Source organism: Humulus lupulus, chromosome 3 (genome assembly GCF_963169125.1).
Source record: "Humulus lupulus chromosome 3, drHumLupu1.1, whole genome shotgun sequence".
NCBI lineage: Eukaryota > Viridiplantae > Streptophyta > Magnoliopsida > Rosales > Cannabaceae > Humulus > Humulus lupulus.
In genome coordinates, this window is record NC_084795.1 from 170682962 (window position 1) to 170706236 (window position 23275).

Sequence of the window (23275 nt, forward strand, 5' to 3'; positions counted from 1 at the left end):
TGTTGGGGGGCTACTAGAGCTGCTACTGGGGCCAGTGGTGTATCAGGTGGTACCATCGCTCCAGCCATGAGAGGCTTTGTCGGACATGCTCCTCCATTTTCTTATTGATGGAGGTGTCCCAGATTGATAAGATTCTCAATCTCATCCTTGAGTTGACGACACTCGTTGGTGTGGTGCCCTATGTCGTTGTGGAAACAACAAAATTTGTCAGGGTTCTGCCTATCCGTGTCTCTTCGGATGGGCTGCGACTTCCTGTAATGAACGTGCTATGACGTGGCCACAAAGATGTTCTCTCGGGAGTCTACCAAGTCAGTGTACTCAAAATACTGCGAGACGTACCTCGCCTGATTTGACTCCTTGCTCAGGTTGTGTGGTTCCGCTTCCTCTGGGTTTGCGGCCCTTGCCCTTCCCTCTGTGCCTTGTGCCGTTGGGAGCTCAACTGGATTCAGCAGGCTGGGATGGGGTAACAACTCTAGCACTGAAGGCCAGCTGAAAAGCGTTGTATCCAGTGGGGGCTGCCCCGAATCCTGCTAGAGCCATACCAAATCTAGGAGTAGACATGACGCTGTAACCGGAAGGGGTGGCACTCTTGCTGGGTTGGACACCTCCCGAGCCCTCTTGGATGGGAACATAGGGGGAATATTTGATCCTCGAGGCCACAGGGCCAAGTGTGGCCGATGTGGGGAAGAGGGTGGACGCTCCGAATACCCCAATCTTGGCGTCCTCCCAGCTAATGTATTCTTGTGCTTGATGAATGAAGTTGTCAAGATGTCTGCATCCCCTTTGTTGGAGATTATCCCAAAGCAGGGACCCTGCATGGATGCTTGCCTGTAACACCATCAACTGTTGGTTGTCATCTACCCTCTTTGTTCTCACCGCTTCTTCTTTAAAGGACTTGATGTAGGCCCTGAGGGTCTCGAAGGGCCCTTGCTTTATGTTGGCCAAAGCGTTGACCTCAAAGCTTACCTTCCAAACTCCTATGAATTGTCTTCAAATGGCAGACGATAACTGGTTCCATGACTGAATGGACACTGGTCAGAGATTTTTAAACCATTCATCTGCTGCCCCCATCAGGGTAAGCAGGAACACATGACACTTAGCATCGTTGGAGACACAATGCACCGATATTAACCTATTGAACTTAGATAGGTGGTCTGTGGGATCCCAACACCATCATAGGATGGTATGGATGGAATTTTAAAGCCCATAGGTAGCAGGGCCTCAACAAGATGAGGGGCACATGGCTCCACTTCTTCATCCTCAGAGTCAGACTCATGGCCTTGCCGCCTGGCCATCCTGAGCATTATTCGCTTTAGAATTTCCAATTTTGTATGAAGCGGGTCGCGATCCCAATTGATGCTCTGAGCCGGGTTATTTATTCTCCGAGCGTTGAGATTATCTCAGAGATCTAACAGACTTATCCCAACTGGCTCGCGTCTTCCTGCCTTATTGTACCTTCAGGCATTGAGGATGTCTCGCAGGTCAGCCTGTCCCTGAAAGGTATCGTTATTTGTTGGACGAGCCATTTCGGTCTCTCCATCGGACTTGACATTTTCATTTACCAAAATATTGATGGCACGTTCTCGGTTTTGTGGGATGTTCCTCGGGCAGGTCCCTGGACTGTTATGCCAACGGGGTTAGTTAGGTCCCGAGGGGACACCAGCTCTATGCCTCGTGCGATCTGTATGGGTACGTCGGGGCGGAACGCCCCGAGCCCCATGGGCGCTGACTACTTGGCGGTGTCCTCAGGCCCCTGTGTCATTATCTTTGCTAGCCTGCTGAGGAACCAGGTGGCCTTTGGGTTCTTGACGAGCCTTCTTTTGCTTTGGAGCAGGATTATCGCCAGCCTTTCCCTTACCATGGTCCTGTGGTGGCATCGAGGATCCAACTCCTATCAGATGCTTAACGGGCACCTCAGCTGGCGGATCTCGCTCCTGTACGGCTGGGTGCTCGGGAGGCACCCCAGCCGCATTGAGAGGTGGCACTCCAGCGGGGTGCGCAGGTGGCATGACAATTGGATGCCTAGTTGGTACATTGTCATTGGCGTCCACTCGCAACCCTTGGGCTGCAAGAGTGGCCTTCATGGCAAGTACCATCTCCTAAAGGGCGGCGATGTTACCTTCTTGAGCATCAATATTTTTTTGCTAGGTGGCCACCTGCTCACGGAGCAGCACCACCTCCGGTGTCTCTTCTGGATCCATGGGTTGAGGGTATTCTTCCTCATAATACCCCTGGTCGACACTATTATCCTCACTATCATATTTAGTGTATTCGTCGTAGTCCTCCATCATCTCAAGCACATCCTGAGGTGGTTGCCTACTTGGTTCTCCTCCTTCAACTCTGGTATGAGGGAGCACGTCATCTGTAACATTTCTTCGTGTAATTACCATGGTTGTGAGTGTTTCAAATGCTTTTTCAAGCTCTCAATAAAAGCACCAAAATGTTGACTGCCTTTTTCTCAATCAACTCTAAAAAGAGAGATTAAAGAAATAAATGAACAGAAACACAAGGACTTTTACATGGTTCAGGTTATAAAAGAACCCTAGTCTACGAGTCTCTCGTATTAAAAGGATTAGCAGCTTGTGAGGGCAAGCTCTAATGGAGTATTCTCAGGCAGCGTTTAGATTGCTCTGAGTACAAGGTGTTTTTTTCTCTAAAAAACCGAACCTTTTACAAGGAAACCCCCAGCCCTATTTATAGTGGCTGGGGTTATTGATATTAATCATAAGTAATTAATACACATTCTTCCCATTATTGGGGAATAATACACTTCAATGCACAGGGCTGCATTGAATAGAGACCACGGCCCAAGCAAGATTTCCGGGGCCACTGCAGAAAGATAACCACTTTATTAGAAACATGCCCCTGGTGCTGCCAGGGCACGCTGTTCGTATTTCTATGTCTTACGGCATAGTGGCAGTGCGAATTGTCGAGTCGTACCATCGATAACACTGTAGGAGGATCGCCCTAAAAAGGTTGGCAGATCTTCCTCTGAGGCAGCTAACCCGCATTGGTTGACACCTGGCTTATCCTTTAGATCCCGAGGACTAGATCCTTGGCTTGGAATATAGTTGATGGCATGGAAACCCGTGGACTACTAAGCATCCTCGGGATATAGCCTTGGGAAGACATTCATAGCTCTTGGGACATGGCCCAGGAGAGATATCGACGTCCTCCCTCTATCCGAGGAGAATGATCTTCGACTGTAGAACCGACCTCCCGAGGACTTATCCTCAGGGCGTTGCCTCGTCAAAAGATGCACATGTCCTACTCGAATGATCACGTGTCCTTGGGTGAAAACACAGACAAAAATAATTAAAAAGAAATTAATAATATAAATAAAGTAAGAATATAAAAAGTTATATTGTAGACAGTAGTATACATGCATAAATTATTTTTAGTTTCTAATGTATCTCACAATGTCCTTTGGTGAATTTGATGAAGAAAAAGAGCTTCAATCACTTGATAAAAAATAAATTATCACATAATTTTATAAGAGAAAAAAAATGATATGTATGCCTTTATTATTTTTAAATAAATATGATTTAATTATTTAAATTATTATAAAATATCCTTAAAATATCATATTTTAATTAATTTATTTATTTGTTTTTGTTTAAGTTTATGTTTGTTCTAGTTTTTGAATTTAGCAGTGACAACAAAAGATTATATATGATATGTTTAATATAATATTAAGTTTAAGTTTAATTAAATTTAATTTAAGTTATTAAATATATGGTTTTATTATTTTTAAATAATTATTATTGTAAAATATCTCAAAAATATCATATTTTAATTTGTTTAATTATTTTTTTATTTAAGTTTAAATGATGTTTATAATCTACCGTTAAATATAATAATATTCTGTTAAATATAAAAATATTCCGTAAAAGTTAAGAAAAAAAAAATAAAAAAACTGTTAAAACCAAGTATTTCTACACACTTTATATATAGAAGAGATAATTTATAAATAATTACAAATTATGATAAATAATTATTTTGATTAATTTTAAAATCTTAATAGTAAATGTTGACCCAGGATTTGGCCAACTGACACAGAGTCAGAATATGCTTGATATGAATGAATGTGTAGAGAGAAACATAATGACAAAACGTAATAACAACACGATATTTTTATAGTGGTTCGGCCCCAGGATCTGGTAATAACCTACGTCCACTTAGACTGTTATTGATATGAGAACCAAAGGAGTGATCAAAGAACAAGGGTTCAATGAGTTTCACTAACCTCTCAAGAACAATACAATATCACTAGGAGAATTACTATAGTCTCAAATGATTCAAAAGCCAAAAGTCCCTTCCTTGAGCTATCTTTCTCTATTTATAGGCTCAAGGGGGATTACATAAGATCGTTACAGATATTCTTTCCTGAATAATCAGATACTCAGGAGATTGTGTGAGTTAAATTCGGGATTTACAAAGATCTTCTCATTAATGTTGCTTTGTATGCGGAACTATCGACCAGACTGGTCGCAGGTGAGACTAGGGTGCTTGCTGCTTCTAATGCGTCTTCTGGTCGATACTCTAGCAGAACTTTTCCAGGTGTCAGCCATGTGTCCAGGGATCACTTGCCACGTCATCAATGCTAATTTTTTGGATAACATTTGCCCCCCAAGTTTATTTATCACGAGCAATAAATAAACTTTTGAACGAACGACTCTTCGGTAACCCTGCCTTACGTGTCAGAACCCTTCGTGTGTTCTTGGAAAAAGTAACCTACTTCCGTCTAATCACGTCTTTTCGGTTCCCCAGAAATAATTCGACGGCCATTTCACTTCCCCATACTTCGAAAAAGGGAAACTGATGATTACACCTTTTTAATGCCACAGACAAACTTATATAATACCTTCGAAATCTTCCTTTTCTTTTTACGCACGCCATTGTCTTCACAAGAAACCCTAAAAACCAGAGCTTTAATCGTCCCCGGAGACCATTTCTTCTGTATTCCCAAGACTCAGACCGAGAGTTCCCTGATCTCCGAAGACTCTTTTTCCATCTCCACGATCATTTTCTTGGTAAGTTTTCGAATTCTTATGCTTCAAATTTTCGTGGTGCATGCTTCTGTATGTTGACCGTTTGAGTTTATCTGTTTCTGGTTCGAGATGCTTGTGAGTAGAATGTTTTGTAGGCAAAAAAGGGTTACGAGTTAGTTTAATAGTCAGGATCATATTTTTAGGACGTAAGATCGAAGTAAAAATTCGATCTTTACGCTAGTTGGAAAATAGGTTTTTCCCGCCCTAAGGGGAGTTGAAAAAGCTTTCTTGAAAAAACTTTTTGCTTTCACCCTTTGATCCGTCTTTCAAACTGTTCGTATGGAATACTTAGCTTTTTGTTAGAATGTTGTTGTATAAAAGCTTGGCTTTTTATACTCGTCCAGCGCTATTCTAAAAAGCCTTTAAAAATTCTTTATCCTCACCTCCCCATTCTTCTGTTTGCAGACATTGATGCCAGATTTGTGGTGAGGTGAACGGCCCATCAACGACGATCTTCTCGCCCAGCTGCTCGAGGGCGAAGAACAACCGGCCGACTGAGTCCACGAGATTCCCTTCTCACAATCCTATACTAGACCTCGTCCTTCTCCTCCTCAAATGGCCCGTTCCAAATCCGTAGGCAAGAAAAGACCTGAGTCTGAAAATAGTCCAAACCTTCCTACCCAGCCTGATTCGCAGGCTAGGGCTCCCTCGACCAGTGGTCGAGAAAATCTTGCTCCTGACCCTAATATCCAAACCAGGGCCCGCCCTCGCCATTAGAATCTGCCTGATGTCGAGTGGTATTTCCCCGACCAGCTCAGTGACCATTCAGATGGTTGCTAACTACTTCAGGAAATACCCTCTTACAGGGGTTTCCATTACAATTCCTGCCGTAGACCAAAGGGCTAACCTCCCTGGGGGCATATACAGTGCCTGGTCTCGGTATCACTTAGAGGCGGGGGCTTACCTTCCTCTACATCCTTTTTATGAGGGGGTGGCCAATTATTTCGGTGTCGCCCCCTTCCAAATTACTCCAAACGGATATAGAATGCTGGCCGCACTCTATATCCTGTATAAACTCAAGAAATGGCCAGAACCTACCCCTCATGAGGTCAACTATCTTTTTGACCTTAAATCCAACCCGCAACAATATGGAACGGGTTTCTTCCACTTCTGTCACCAGGAGACCAACCGGACGTTCCTGAGTGACACCACGCATATATCGAATGTGGGGCAATACAGTAAGGAGTACTTCCTTACACCGGACATAACCAGCAACAACCTAGCCTTCGCTCGAGGAGGTAAGTGCTTGCCTTTGACTGGTCGTTACTTTTAATCAAGGTGTCTCCTTTCATTTTTCTCAAACTGTAATCTGTCTTTCAGGCCCATGGTTACGTCCGACCCCAACACCAGACATGGTGTTGAGGTCCAATAGACTGGCCAGGATGACAGATGCAGAAAAAAGCGTCAAGTCCCTGGTTACCGATGAAAACTTGAGGTTGTCTGGCCTCCTGGCTCCTCACCATGAAACGAGAGGGTCCATGGTAGACGATGCCACTGCCGAGGGGGTTCCCGAGCAGCAACCTCCTGCGTCTCCTCGGAGGAGGAGGCCAACGGGGGTTACAATCAGGGAGCCCACGGGCAATCCATCCGCAGAAAGGCCTTCTGCTCCCCAAGGCAAGGGGAAACAAAAGGCCAAAGAGCCAGTTGTGGACTTGGGGGAATCTTCTGATGAGAACGGTAAAATTATTTTGCTTTTAAGTAGCTTGCCAATTCCCTGTCATTTGTTTGACGGGGAGGGCAACTTTACATATACTCCAAATTTAGGGCCAGAGTTCTTCATGCCAGATAATGAGTGTGTGACTAATAGAGTCAATAGTATACCAACCAGTAATTGTAGCTCGGGTATTCACTTTGTGACCTCTTTTCTGTTGTATAAAGAATTTTCATCTGCTTTTATCTTTACCCTTTTGCATGCTTTTTCTTGTGTGCAGATATGGCCGCTCCCAACGTCTTCGATCTATACAATGCTGAAGAGGAAGAAGAAGTTCCTCAGCTCTGAAGGAAGTCGTCGCGAAGACAAACTGGCGAAACAAGCCAGAGACCGGCCAAGAAAAGTCGAACAGAGGACCCTCCCAGGGACGTGCCAGCTGGGCAAACTTCCATTCATCCTCCGGCCCCTGCCGAGAAAGAGACTCCTCCCGTTCCAAAGATCCCTCCTCTGGCTCCAAAGAACCCTCCTCCGGCTATGCTCAGCAGGGAACAAGACAGGCGGGAAGAGACCCTTGGGGCCAAACTCTCAAGCCGTGCTGTACGAGTAGCAAAAGACCGCATTGCGTTCATCAGGAAAAATGACCGCGTCAAGGATGCAATGGTTGAGGCAGAAAATATGACGGTCGACCTGATCCTGAACAGGACCTTGAACGAAATAGCCAGCGTAAGTACTTCTTTAATCCTTTTGGCCTTAGTCTTTTAGTCTTTGCCACATGTTCTAACTCTTATCCTCTGTCTTCAGGCTTTGCTGTCCGCCACCACTGCTCGCACCCGCACCCGCACCTAAGCCACCATCGAGCAGGCTAGGGCAAAGGCCATTGAGGGGTACTAAGTGAAGGTAGCCGAGGAGCTTTCGGCTGCAGAGGCCAGGCACGCCAAGGAGTTGGAGGCGATGGTTCAACAGAGGGACGCTGCGATGATAAAGTTGTCGGAGGCTGAAGCTATAAAGGAAGCTGTGATAAAGTCGAGGCAGGACTATCAAGATGCCAGCCGCACCCACCTTCACGAAATCAGAAGATTGGAAGAGGTGCTTAAGCCCAAGGACGAGGCCATCGCCACTCTTGAGGGCAAAGTAAAGTAGCTAGAGCTCGAAAACTCCAAAAATCTGGAAAGGTATAAGAGGACAACGCTTCGATGTTTCTACAACTTCTGGAAACACAATCAGGGAGCCGACTTCAGCTATCTTTCAGAGGATGTTAGGGCTGCCGAGCTGGCTCGCTGCACTGCCCAACTGGCTGAAGAGGAGGAAAGAGTGAGGATCCCTGCTTCCCCAAGCCTGGCTGGTGCTGAAGAAGAAGAAGGGGCTGTTGAGGATGTTGTCAACCAGAATGCCGCTAATGACCCTCCAGCCCCAAATGCCTCTTGAGCTTTTCCATTATTTTTTCTTTCTTTTTGATTACACTACCCACGGGTTGTGATGTAAAGACAGTATTTTTATTTTAAACTTTGCTGCACGGGCAGTAAATCTTTTTCTTCAACTTGAACAATTACATCCAAGCAGTGATGCTTGCGGTGTAAAAGATTGCATGATGCTATAACATTTTCATTTATTATAACATTTGTCCGTATGACCGAACTTAGCATAGTACTTTGGCATGATTTAACAAAATATAAATTTTGAAAAATACTCTAAGTACCTTAGCATGCTTTCACTCATTTTGTTCATGTGTTTACATACCTCATGGTATGCTTTGCTACTGATGTGCCTTATATGCCCCCCAAGTGATCGAGGAGCTTTAGGTCCTTGGTCACTTGCCTTGACCATGACCTGTTCGAACATTCCTGTTCGGGTGAAAAATAATACTTGTAATACAGCAAAACAACACACATAATGAACAAATACTTGTAAATATAAATTCACAAAGGTTGGCAAGAATGACTGGCTGCGCACAGTCCCTTATAATCTCGTATTAAAAATGGACTAAACATGTCTTTACGAGTGATCCTGAAATAGAATCTTACATATACGAGCGATTAGCCATATAGCGTGGCTAACCCTCTTTGCTAAACTTGTAAAAAGAAAGAATTAATACAAGCTAGTCCTTTAAAAAGGATTGTTCACTGATAATACTTGCGCAGGTGTTCTCCGTTCCAATAACGCGGAACGAGATCACCGTTTAAGTGTGCAAGTTTGTAGGTGCCCGGATGAAGGACTTCTTCAATCTGGTAAGGTCCTTCCCAATTAGGTCCGAGCACTCCAGCAGTTGGGTCGCGGGTATTTAAGAAAACTCGTCGTAGCACTAAGTCTCCGACGTTGAATTTTCTTTCTTTAACTTTGGAGTTAAAGTACCGGGCGAATTTTCGTTGGTATGCAGCAACTCAGAGTTGGGCCTTCTCCCGTATCTCGTCAATCGAGTCTAGGGATTCCATCATTAGTTGGCTGTTCTGGTCCTGGTCGTACGTTAGACGTCGATGTGAGGGGGGATCTAATTCGACAGGCAACATTGCCTCATATCCATAGGCTAGGGAAAATGGGGTATGTCTTGTCGCTGTTCGGTGAGACGTTCTATACGACCAGAGGACTTCAGGCAATTTCTCTGGCCACGCTCCCTTAGCTTCTTCAAGCCTCTTCTTCAAGGTGTCTTTAAGGGTTTTTTTCACGGCTTCGACCTGCCCATTCACCTGGGGGTGTGCAACTGAAGAAAAGCTTTTAATGACTCCATGTCTTTCGCAGAAATCGGTGAATAAGTCGCTATCAAATTGGGTTCCGTTGTCTGAAACTATCTTTCTAGGCAAACCATATCGACAGACAATGTTTTTGATAACAAAGTCAAGGACTTTCTTGGTCGTGATGGTAGCGAGCGGTTCAGCTTCGGCCCATTTGGTGAAGTAATCGACTGCCACGACTGCGTACTTTACTCCGCCTTTCCCTGTAGGCAGGGATCCAATCAAATCTATTCCCCATACTGCAAAAGGCCACAGACTTTGCATCTGTTTCAATTCATTTGGAGCTGCTCGTGGAATCTTGGAGAACCTTTGACATTTATCGCATCTTCGTACAAACTCCATCGAATCCTCGTTCATAGTTGGCCAGAAGTAGCCTTGCCTTAGGATCTTCTTTGCCAAACTCTGCCCCCCAACGTGATCCCCGCAGAAGCCTTCATGCACCTCTTTCATGAGTTCCTTAGCCTTGTCTGGTGTAACGCACCTGAGTAGTGGCATTGAATATCCTCTTCGGTACATAACACCATCGACCAGTATGTACCTAGCGGCTCGCCTTTGTAGAGTTCTGGCTTTGTTTCTATCTATTGGTAGCGTACCATTTGTCAGATACTCCAAATAAGGTGCCATCCATGTATCTTCCATTCGAATCCCCATACTGGATTCGGCCGCTTGCATGCTTGGCTTACTCAGTCTTTCTACTGGCACAATGTTCAGAGTGTCAGCATCCTTCGCGCTTGCGAGTTTGGCTAAGGCATCTGCGTTTGAATTCTGATCTCGCGGGATTTGCTGGAGGGTGTATTTAGTGAATTGGGCTAGCAGGTCTTTTGTTTTATTTAAGTAGGCCACCATTTTCAAGCCTCGCGCTTGATATTCTCCTAGGACCTGATTCACTACCAGCTGTGAATCACTGTAGATATCAAGCGTTTTTATGCTCATACCCTTCGCCATTCTCAACCCAGCGAGGAGTGCTTTGTATTCCGCTTCATTATTTGACGCGGTGAAGTCGAATTTGATGGCGCAGTGAAATCGATGCCCTTCCGGCGTTATCAATATCACTCCCGCTCCAGCGTGGGCTTTGTTGGATGAACCATCCGTGAATAACTTCCACGAAGGAGCTTTGTCTTGAGGCTCAGGCGCTTTAGGCTGTTCGCACTGTTCGCTGTCTGGGAGTTCGGTGAACTCTGCAATAAGGTCGGCCAAGACTTGTCCCTTGACTGCTGCTCGCGGTGAATAGGTTATATCGAACTGCCCTAGTTCGACTGCCCATTTTAATAATCGTCCAGCCGCTTCTGGTTTTTGGAGGACTTGCCGAAGGGGCTGGTCAGTTAGAACTATAATAGGATGGGCTTGAAAGTATGGGCGTAGTTTCCTAGAGGCCAGGATTAAGCAATATGCTAACCTCTCGATTGGTGGATATCTCAATTCTGCCCCGATCAGCCTCTTGCTGATATAGTAGATTGCCTTTTGTACGCCTTCCTCCTCTCGCACTAGTACCGCGCTAGTAGTAACTTCAGTAATCGCCAGGTAAATAAACAAAGTTTCTCCTTCAATTGGCTTTGATAAGATGGGAGGCTGTGCCATATGGGCTTTCAAGGCCTGGAATGCTTGCTCGCAGTCTCCTGTCCATTCAAACTTCTTATTTTCTCTAAGTAGATTGAAAAAAGGGACACACTTGTCTGTTGATTTCGAAATGAATCTACTTAGGGCTGCGATTCTTCTGGTTAGACTTTGTACATCTTTGATCCTTTCTGGCGATTTCATGTCGATCAGGGCTTTTATCTTGTCGGGGTTGGCCTCGATTCCTCTTGAATTTACAATGAACCCCAAAAACTTCCCTGATCCAACTCCGAAGGAACATTTGAGGGGATTTAACTTCATCTGGTATTTGTTCAACACACTAAAGCACTCTTGTAAATCACTCACATGTCCTTCTGCCTTCTTAGACTTTACCAGCATGTCGTCCACGTATATCTCCATGTTTACTCCGATTAGCTCCTTAAACATGTGGTTGACTAGCCGTTGGTAAGTCGCACCTGCGTTTTTCAGTCGGAAGGGCATTACTTTGTAACAGTATAAGCCCGTATCGGTCCGAAAGCTGGTGTGATCCTCGTCAGGGGGGTGCATGCTAATCTGGTTGTAGCCTGAATATGCATCCATGAACGAGAGGATCTCGTGCCCTGCAGTTGCATTGACCAGCTGGTCGATTCTTGGGAGTGGGAAGCAGTCTTTCGGGCAGGCTTTATTGAGGTCCGTAAAATCCACGCAGATTCGCCATTTGCCGTTAGGCTTGGGAACCAGCACTGGATTTGAGACCCACGATGGATAAAATGCCACCCTGATGAACCCATTCTCCTTTAGTTTTTCGACTTCTTCTTTTAAGGCTCTTGATCTATCTTTATCGAGCAGCCTTCTCTTTTGTTGCACGGGTGGAAAGGTCTTGTCTATATTCAGGACATGGCTGATAACTGCGGGATCTATCCCAGCCATGTCTTTATATGACCAGGCGAAAACCTCCTCGTTCTTTCGCAAAAATTCCACCAGTGCGTTCTTCGTGGTAGGCTCTAAGTTTTTCCCAACCTTTACGACTCTGGTCGGGTCTTCTTTGTCGAGTTGGACCTCCTCCAGGTCCTCGACGGGTCCAACATTTTCTTCAAAATCCCCAAAGCGAGGATCCAAATCTCTATCCTCACTTTGGGCAACACCCTATTTGGTGACTTCATCACCGGATTGGGCTTGTGTATCAACTGCCATCTGCAACCTATCTGAGGTAGCGCTCTTCGACGTCCCACTCTTCGCCTTTGTGATTGAGGCATTGTAGCACTCCCTGGCTTCCCTCTGGTTTCCCAACACGCGTCCTACCCCCGCGTCTGTTGGGAACTTCATGGCCAAGTGCCACATAGAGATGACGGCCCGTAGATCAACCAATATAGGCCTTCCAATAACGGCATTGTACGCCGAGGGACAATCGACCACTACAAAAGTGGCGAGTAATGTCCTTGTTACAGGCGCTGTACCCGTCGTTATTGGGAGTTTGATGAATCCGGCGGGGGCAAGTCCTTCTCCAGAGAAGCCGTATATCGTTTGGTTGCAGGGCTCCAAGTCCTTAACGGACAATTTCATGCGTTCCAGTGTTGATTTATACAGGATATTCACTGAACTTCCTGTATCGACCAGTACTCTTTTCACCATCATCTTGCCCATCTGGATATCCACGACCAGCGGATCGGAATGTGGGAACCTGACGTGTTGGGCGTCGCCATCAGAGAAGGTTATCTCACCTTCCTCTGACCGAGCCTTTTTTGATGCACGGTCCTCCACAGTCATCATTTCGATGTCCTGGTCATGGCGCAGAGTCCGAGCATATCGTTCCCTGGCCTTTCCGCTATTTCCCGCGAGGTGTGGGCCTCCACAGATGGTTAAGAGTGTTCCAGTCACGGGGGTAGGCTGTAAGGGTGGCGAGCGTTGGCGCGTGGGTGCTTGCTCATTGCCACCCGGAGCTTCTCGTTGGGAATTTCCCGAGGCCCGTACGTATCTTCTCAAGTGTCCTTGTATAATAAGGAACTCGATTTCGTCTTTCAACTGGTTGCATTCATTGGTGTCATGTCCGTAGTCGTTATGATAATGACAGAACTTGGTAGTGTCTCTCTTCGAAATATCCTTCCGAATGGGGCCAGGTTTTTTGTAAGGCACACTAGAACTTGTGGCCTGATAAACCTCTCCCCGAGACTCAACGAGGGTAGTGTAGTTAGTGAATCGAGGTTCATAACGATTACCCTTGGCTCGTTTGTTGTCGGAGGTGGAAGGCTCGTTATACGGCCGTTTTCCACCATTCTTGCCATTGCTGTTGCCGTTGCCATTAGGTTTGGAACCATTGGCGGCTTTGGCGGGTTCGGAAGCCTTCTTATCCTTGCTTGAGGGCCTTCCATCATCAGCAATGGCTTCTTCGAGCTTGATGTAGCGATCAGCTCGGTCTAAGAATTCTTGGGTAGTTCTCACTCCTTCCTTTCAGAGACTTTTCCAGAGGGGAGAACGATGTTTAACCCCTGCGGTAATGGCCATCATTTTGCCTTCGTCCTCTACCGTTTTTGCTCCAGCCGCCGCTTGCATAAAGCGCTGGATGTATTCCTTTACTGACTCCCCATCCTGCTGGCGAATTTCAACCAGCTGGTTTGCTTCGGTTGGATGCACACGACCTGCATAGAACTGTCGGTAAAACTCCCTTACGAACATTTCCCAGGAAACTATGCTTGTAGGAGGGAACTTAAAAAACCATTCCTGCGCAGCTTCAGAAAGTGTTGCAGGGAAGATCCTGCACCGAGCATCTTCGGACACTTTCTGAATGTCCATTTGAATTTCAAACTTGTTGACATGAGACACTGGGTCTCCATACCCGTCAAAGTTTGGGAGTGTAGGAATTTTGAACTTGCTTGGAGTTTCGGCATTAGCTATCCTCTGTACGAAATGAGTGCCTTTTCTCCTATCGTGGTCGATGTAAGATGTCCTTCCCCCGACCAGCTGTTGCATTGCCTGGTTGAGGGCGTCTATCTGGGCCTGTACAGCGGCAGGAATCGCTGTGGCCTCTGTCGCTGGGGGCACGTTCTCGCCATGCTGCTCGTGGCGATCGTTAATTACGTGACACAAATCCTCGTCTCTTCTCCGCTGCTCGCTACCTCTGAGCCGGTTGAAGACATTATTTTGTTTGGGCTGCCCCCCAGCATCCCATCTATTGGGTTGGTCATCTTGAGGTACCTGGCTCCTGCCTTTACCTCTTTCTTCATTCCTTCGGCCAGCGTTCCCCTTGCCTGAGTCAGCCTCATTATATCCATTGCCATCTCTGAACCTTGACTGGCTATGGTGGGATCGACTTTTCCCTCGATTTCCATTCCTGGCTGAAACGTCCCGAGCGTTAGAGGGTGGCCTGCGCTGGTCGTGGTGTCCCCGTGCATCATCCTGCCGTTGGGGACCCCGGACCGTAGAGCCTAACTCTGAGTCCTTCCTGTTACCAGGGGGATACTGACCTCTGTTCAGTAGGTTTGGCTCATCACCCCTACGGCGTCTAGGACTACGAGGCTGATACTCGGCCCTATTCTGCCTTTGTTGCGGGGGATGGCCGCGACCAGCCTGGGATGGTGGCTGCGCCTCATGGTCCAGCGGGACGTCGTCATGGGGCGCTTAAGGCTGCTCGGGCCTTTGTGGACTTGAAGGCTGGATCGGTGGGCTTGGATTAGGACCTCTCTGAGGTGGCCCATTGCCAGGTTGGTCAGGTTGCGAAACAGGTGCGGCCTGATTCCTTGCCAGCTGCAAGGCCGCATTGAGGGCTGCCGTGGCCTCGCTCTGGCGGCGGTCCATCTCCGCCTGCCTTTCGCTTAGTTCCGCGCGTTGCCGTTCAATCTCCTGCTGCTGCCGAGCTACAACTCCGGCAGCAGTCTCTTGACTGGCTTTCAGACTAGCCAGCTCTTCCTGCAACGCCCCCAGGGTACTCTTCAGCGTTGCATCATCCATTTCTTCCTCCTCAAAGTCCAGATGTGACTCATCCTTCGCCACGCTTGCAGGGGGAGGAGGAGGTGGATTTGATGACGCGGCAGCGGCCGCCTGTCCATCTTTCCTTCCAGTTTTCGCCATTAGTTTTCTCAGCAATGATAAATCAAGCTCTCAATGAAAGCACCAGAATGTTGACCTAGGATTTGGCCAACTGACACGGAGTCAGAATATGCTTGATATGAATGAATGTGTAGAGAGAAACGTAATGACAAAAAGTAATAACAACACGATATTTTTATAGTGGTTCGGCCCCAGGATCTGGTAATAACCTATGTCCACTTAGACTGTTATTGATATGAGAACCAAAGGAGTGATCAAAGAACAAGGGTTCAATGAGTTTCACTAACCTCTCAAGAACAATACAATATCACTAGGAGAATTACTATAGTCTCAAATGATTCAAAAGCCAAAAGTCCCTTCATTGAGCTATCTTTCTTTATTTATAGGCTCAAGGGGGATTACATAAGATCGTTACAGATATTCTTTCCTGAATAAACAGATACTCAGGAGATTGTGTGAGTTAAATTCGGGATTTACAAAGATCTTCTCATTAATGTTGCTTTGTATGCGAAACTATCGACCAGGCTGGTCGCAGGTGAGACTAGGGTGCTTGCTGCTTCTAATGTGTCTTCTGGTCGATACTCTAGCAGAACTTTTCCAGGTGTCAGCCACGTGTCCAGGGATCACTTGCCATGTCATCAATGCTAATTTTTTGGATAACAGTAAATAAAAGAGAATCAAATTGTTAATGTTTTTAGATTTTATATTTTTGATTATTTAAATTAATTTAAAATCTTTCAATTTTTTCATATTATATAACATTATTATTATTATTTAATCATAGTTTTAAGTTTTATTTAGCGCTTTATTTTTCCTAAAAAAAAGTACTGCTTTATTTTTTATATATTTCGCACATATTGATCAATTTTAGTGTTTCGCTTTTCCATTAGGTGGTCATTGGTAACACTTAGAAAAATAATTTTTTATTTAATTAATTAAAAATTTGATAATTAAATATAAAATGTGTTTGGTAATTCTATTTTTATTTATTATTTTTTTGAATTTTAATTAAAATTTATTAAATTTTGAAAATAGAATTTTTTTCAATTTCAAATTTTTTTTAAACCATTTTTGACTTTTATTTATTTTTCTTCTCTTCTTCAAATCAACACGTTATATTGTTAAACAAAAAATAAAAATAAAAGTTATCAAACGCGTTTATTATTTTTTGTTTTTAAAAACAAAAATAGTTACTAAACATATTTTTATTTTTTAAAATTAAAGAAACAAAAGTAAAATTATATTTCCAATTTTGTGTTTAAAAAATTCAAAAACAAAAATTTTACCAAACGCAACCTTAATAAATACCTTTTACTTTATTTTTAATTTGCAGATATATTACCCGTAGTTAGTTGTTGTTGTTTAAAAAATGTATATATTTATGAAAACGTAGTAATGTTACAAACTAAATTTGTTGAATTGTCAAGAAACTAAGAGTATATGATGTTTTCAATTCGTAAGTATTATAATTAAGTTAATATAACCTTATATGTCGACAAATCATGTAATAATTACATAAAAAAAAATATAATATAAACCAAAAAATTGATAAATTAAATAAAAAAAGAATATTTACAATGAAAATTTTAAAAGTGGGTCATTTTGTCAAGTTTCCTTACCATTTCAATAATATGATCAATTAGATTATTTTAGTTTTGAAAATTATGACAAATTAAGGGGTTGTTTGGTAATACTTAAAAAAATAGTTTTTTATTTAATTAATTAAAAATTTAAAAATTAAACATAAAATGTGTTTGATAACTCTATTTTTATTTATTATTTTTTTAAATTTTAATTAAAATTTATTAAATTTTGAAAACAAAATTTCACTTTCAAATTTTTTTTAAACAGTTTTCATTTTTTTTCTTCTCTTCTTCAAATCAACACCTTATATTGTTAAACAAAAAATAAAAATAAAAGTTATCAAACACGTTTATTATTTTTTGTTTTTACAAACAAAAACAAAAAATAGTTGCCAAACATATTTTCATTTTTTAAAAATAAAGAAACAAAAATAAAATTTTATTTTCTTTTTTGTGTTTAAAAAATTCAAAAACAAAATTTTTACCAAACACAACCTAAGGTGTTGTTTTGTAATACTTAAAAAAGTAGTATTTTATTTAATTAATTAAAAATTTATAATTAAATATAAAACAGTGTTTGGTAACTCTATTTTTATTTATTATTTTTAAAAAAATTTAATTAAAATTTATTAAATTTTAAAAATAATTTTTTTTCACTTTCAAAATTTTTTAAAATCGTTTTCGAATATTTTTTTTCATTCTCTTCTTCAAATCAACACCTTATTTTATATTTTTAAACAAAAAAAGTCATCCAATACATTTATTATTTTTTATTTTTAAAACAAAAAACAAAAATAATTACGAAACATATTTTTATTTTTTTAAAATAAAAAAACAAAAATAAAAATAATATTTCAATTTTTATGTTTAAAAAATTTAAAAACACAAATTTTAAAATAGTGACATTTTCTCACTTCTAATCATTACTTTTTTTTCTAAAAAGAAGCAACCTCTTCATGACCTGTATTACCCAATAGTATGTTTCAATACTACCATCGAAAGTAGTTAACAAAACTGTATACCCAAAAGAAACAGGAAAAAGGAAAAAAATCTACTTTTTTTTTTTTTTAAGAACAAATTGTAACTCTGTGATTTATTAACAGCGTTGAAAAAAAGTTCGTTTAATAGGAAATGTTACAGATAGAACAAAGTATAAATATAGTTATATAATATTAGAGTAAGAATTATAGGTACCTCCTTCAAGCCATAAAACAAGGGGCTTAGATTGAGGGTCGTTTTGTGCTTCCACAAAATAGTAAAACATAGCTTTATCTTGCTTTTCATCTGTGGTGATGTAGCCTGAGAATTGTTGAAACCTAACTTGTGGTTGGCCAGGTAATTTCACTATTTTGTCAGATAAAGGAAAGGAATTGGCAGTCACCAATACTATCATGTAAATCATTGCTTTGGCTACACTAACACATTGATCAATATGAGGATTAAACGACATTTTAACTTTCGTGTTTTAGCGGGCTTTTTTTTTTTCGTGTGAGACAGTGCTGAGTTTGGTGATTTGTATTCTTATATATCGCAATGGAGTCTACCGGTTTGGGTATGTTCTGTGCTAGATGATTAATTAGTTAATTAATTAATTAATCCAGGCAATGAAATGAGTACAGGTGTTATCTGTTTTGAATTTTAATAAAACTCCCCCCCTTCCAAGAAATTGCTAACAAACGAATACTAAGAGTAAAAGGGTGTGTGATATAAACTGACTGGAGAATTATTTTATGAGCACACAATAAATATATAGACCTCTATATAATGGTCGAAAAGTATGTGAACTTTCACCCTGGACTTTACATATTGAATCACTTATTTACAAGTACAACAAAAATCTTTTGATAATATATATTTACATATATATGAGAAACTCAATGAGAGAATCAATACATGATGCTACTACTGCATATTACCAAAAAAAAAAATCCAATGCCAAATTAAGTTGCAAATTATTTATTCAAAATTATAGTGAGAAATGGTTGGAGTCATGCATGGTATGATAATGTGAATATCGTCTGGAGTATTTACCAACATTCGATCACCAAATATTTTTAAAAACTTATTATTGAAGTGGAGCTTATTAATTTATAAGGCTATAGACCAATAGGTTATAAATAAGTAAGCATTTATATGTGACAAATATAAAAGCAATTATAACAATTGTGCTTGGCTATTAGAGTTTAAAATATTTTCTTTAGCATAATAGCTTACAGATGAAATTGTAAAATAACAAAACATTGAGAAATAACCAATGTTGTGTATCATACAAAGTCCTTAAAATAGTTACGTTTTCCACCGTGTGCTTGATGATTGCTAACAACGTTTGTCTCTTAAGATAACATGGTCAAAATGAGCAGCAACCAAATCCCTTTGTTGTTAATACGAATGAAGTAAAATGCAGCTCAAATCATGAGAGAATTGAGAAGTAACTCGTCTTCTGTATCATACAAGGTCCTTAAAATAGTTACGTTTCCCACTGTGTGCTTGATGATTGCTAACAACATTTGTCTATCAAGATAAAATGGTCAAATGAGCATCAACCAAATCCCTTTATTGTTAATACCAATGAAGTAAAATGTAGATCAAATCATCAGAGAATAAAAAAAATGAAGTCAATCAAACATGGGAGAATTGAGAAGTAACCAGTCTTGTGTATCATACAAGGTCCTAAAAATAGTTACATTTTTCCACTGTGTGCTTGATGATTGCTAACAACATTTGTTTTTCCAGATAAAATGGTCAAATAAGCAGCAACAAAATCCCTTTGTTGTTAATACCAATGAAGTAAACACTATAAGAAATACAACTTCTGCTGGGGCTTTTATAGTTACACGCCGGTAAACATGTCTTTCATTGGCACTTTTTATATTTTAGCGTTGGAAAAAGTGTCCACCAATATTGCCTCTTATGAACCTTTTGCTTGTGCTATTTTACGTCGGTAAAGATATCTTTTGCCGGCGGTGTTTCACTAACGCATCGGAAAAAGTTGGAGAAATTTCCCTCCTGTACGTGCCAAACTTTTGGTGAGAAATCAAGCCTTTGTCAGCGCATATTTGCGCCATCAAATGTTTTGGTGGGAAATTTCCTGCGTGCTAAAATTGGAGCCAAAAAAGTTGGTGGGAAAAGTTTTACCAGCACAATGTGTTGTGTGGGTAAAAGTAAGTCGCCATATAAAACGCAACGTTTTCAATTAGGGTTTAAGTGATGACTTTTGCCGGCGTGTATTTAGCTTTTGTGCCGGCAAAAGTCACTCGGAATAAATCCCTAACCTGAGCCCCTTACTTCCTCCTCTCTTCTTTTTTCTCCTTATCTCTCCACTGTGCGAAAAACCTCCACCTCCCTGCACGAGTATGTCAATTTTTATGGTATTTTTGGGTTTTTCTTCCTGTAAATCTATCTTTATTGTTTTCTATTTGCTATTATATCTCTCTAACAAGTTACTTTTTGCAGAAAAATGTTTGGGGCTACATTTTTGGGGTTTGTTTCCTCACCATTGTTGAGTTTTCTTCGACCTTGCTGCCGCCACTCTCCGCCCCGACCCTTAGGTATTATATTTTTTTTATAATATTTGTTAAATATCAATATAGTTTGTTATTTTTTGTTAAAAATCAATATAGATTATTTTATTTTGTTAAATGTGATATATTGATAGATTAGGATGATATATTGAAAGATTAAGTTAATAATATTTATAGATTAGGTTTTTCTATAATTTATTTTTTATTTGTGAAAGAGGAGATTGTGGTTAGAATTGAATTTGTGGTTTAATTTATTTCTTTGTTTTTGTTTAAATTTGATTAGATTACATTTAAATTTGTTTGTTTGTATTAGTATTAATTTTTTTTTTCAGATTTGTTTTTCATAAAAAGAAACAAAGTTTGCATTGGATTTAGAGCATTCACAAATTTCATTTGTGAAAAAATGTATTTTTATATGGATAATTTATTTTAATTATTGTGTTGAATTGAAATTAATATGTTAGTAGTATGAATAGGTAAATTAATAACATGAGATAGATTAGGTTTATAATAAAGTCTTAAGAAATATATATATTTTTTGTTTATCAATTTCTCAATCTTATTTGAATTTAGAAATAAGAATATGAATATTATTCTTTGTTTAATAATATTATTCAACTCTTAGAAGAGTTTAAATTTCTTAAATATTCATCCATAGTGAAGTAGGTTATGAGATTAAATATTGTGTGCTGCGGTGATAACTAAAAATTGATAACTTGTGTGTTTTAGTGAAGTAGGTTCTAGGCTTGTTTGTCTGCTGAGGAGATATAAGGAGAAAATTTATTACTTGTTGTGCTTGTTGTTTGTTGAATTGATAGGTACTAGTAAAATTGAGAAATTTTATAGAAACAGAGGAAACTCTGTCCAATTACTTCTTAGGATTGTGACCTTGATAGTGATGGAGTGACAAGGTGGATTAGGACACATACACACTTTTCTAGTTTTTTATCTTTGATTAATTGTTTTATAGAAAACCATATCAAACGATCGGAGTTGGATAACTGCAAAAAATGATCCGCATATTTTGGAGAGGTGTGGATGAATTTGTTGGAGTCACTGAAGCTCACCTTAATTCTTCTAGAGTTACTCGATGCCCTTGTAAGAAGTGTCTCAATGCTAAATTTCATATTTCACAAAAAATTAAGATCCATTTATTTGTAAATGGCATCCAACCATCGTACACAGTTGGTTTTATCATGTGGAGTCTTTTTATAACTCGGCCGATGAGGTTGAAGAGAATGAAGAAGAAGAGATGGTAGATGTGTTGGCATATTTATTAATACAAGATCAAAGTTATTGTGAATCAGCCAGCACTCCTTGTGGATCTTTTAATGACCCCCATCGGTGATAGTACCCAGAATGAGAAGTATGATGATCTATTTAAGGAGGTGGCCAATGAATTTTACCCAGGTTCCTCGAAATCGACCATCAATGCGCTGGTGAAGCTAATGCATTGCAAAGTTCTTAAAAGGGTGGAGTAATCATTCTTTCAACCAACTTTTTGATATATTGATTGAGCTATTTCTTATGGGGAAAAAATTACCAAAGTTTCACTATGAGTCGAAGAGGAAGTTGCGTAATCTTGGTTTATGTTACGACTCAATTCATTCATGCAACACTACTACGAAAACATCCTTTTAGGACACTTTTTTAGGACACTCACAAATATGCGAGTCCTAAAAACAACTTCTGGACTTTTTAGGACTCGCGTTGCGAGTCCTAAAATCTCTGTGTGTCCTAAAAAAGTTTGATTTTGGGTTTTAAAAAAACACCTCCTGGACTTTTTAGGACTCGCGTTGCGAGTCCTAAAATCTCTGTGTGTCCTAAAAAAATTTGATTTTGATTTTTAAAAAAACACCTCCTGGACTTTTTAGGACACTCATTGCGAGTCCTAAAAACTTATGTGTCTCCTAAAAATTTGAATTTTAAAAAATCACAAATTCCCTCCAATCTCCTGGACTTTTTAGGACTCATGTTGAGAGTCCTTAAAGAATTTCTTTCAGGACTCGCAACGCAAGTCCTAAAAACGAATGCGTGTCCTAAAAAAAATTAAAGTTTTATAAATAACTAAATTAAAAAAAAAAAACAAACCCACACTTATCAGCCCCCTCTTCTTTCTCTCTCCTCTCTCTCCTTCCCTCTCTCTCGCCTGAAAGTTTGCCGAGCTCGACCGCCGCCTTCCCCGCCGCCACCTGGAACACGCGCCGGCTAGGGAGCTCCAGAGGCCACCGAAGCTTTGACCCCCGTGAGCTCGAGCCCTCACGCGCTACCTAAGACGGACAACAGAGAAGATCGGTTTTGGGTTTTCCCGAAGTTTCTGACTAGATTCCGACCACCTTGGGTCGTTGTGAGTCGAGCCACCACCACCATCGTACTCAACACTTTCATGCGAGCAAAACCCAACCAAGGATCGGGTTAGAAGTTGCTAGATTTCATTTTTTGTGTTCGTCGGAATCTATGGAGTCCGAAACTTTTTACCTCCAATCCGGCCACCACATTTCGTTCCACGAAGAACCACCACCACCACGACGTTCCCCGAGCCTTAGGCTTCGAAAGCCAATCATTGTTTTCTCGAACCACCGTCGCTGGTGGTGGCGCCGCTGCTGTTGCCGGAGCTCCGGTGGGAGCTTTGGCCACCAATTCATTTTTTTAAAAATTAATAATAAAACGTTTTAGGACTCCCAATGCGAGTCCTAAAATACCCCAGTTTTTAAGGGCTCTCAAATAGAGGACTCGCAATGCTAGTCCTAAAAACCCTTTTTTGTAGTAGTGCAAGCATGACTGTGCATTTTTCTGGATGGAGAACGAGAAGAAGGATGTATGTCCTCTTTGTGGGGAAAGAAAATGGTAAAAATGTTGGGAATCTATTTTACAGGATCATAAATATTTTCATGTATATTTCATATATTGAAGAAATTAACATATAAAAAAAACCTAGAAACATGTTTTTAATGAATTTCATAAAGTAAATCAAACAACAGAGTTTAAGAATCTTACTTTTACGCAGCGGATATTAAGACTCCTTCCTTCACTCTCTCTAACCCTTATTCCTTTCTGTCGCAGAGTAATAACAATTGAGTGAACTGGAACTTCAAACTACAAAGTCTTCCACAATTTCCTTTGATCACGTAGACTAGGGTGGGCA

The 23275-nt window shown here is 40.9% G+C and overlaps 1 pseudogene; it reads right to left on the reverse strand.

Annotated features, from left to right (window-relative positions):
* The window catches only part of LOC133825210 (serine carboxypeptidase-like 45), a 93648-nt pseudogene extending 75589 nt beyond the window's left edge, over window positions 1–18059 (reverse strand).
* Window positions 18060–23275: the final 5216 nt, after the last annotated feature.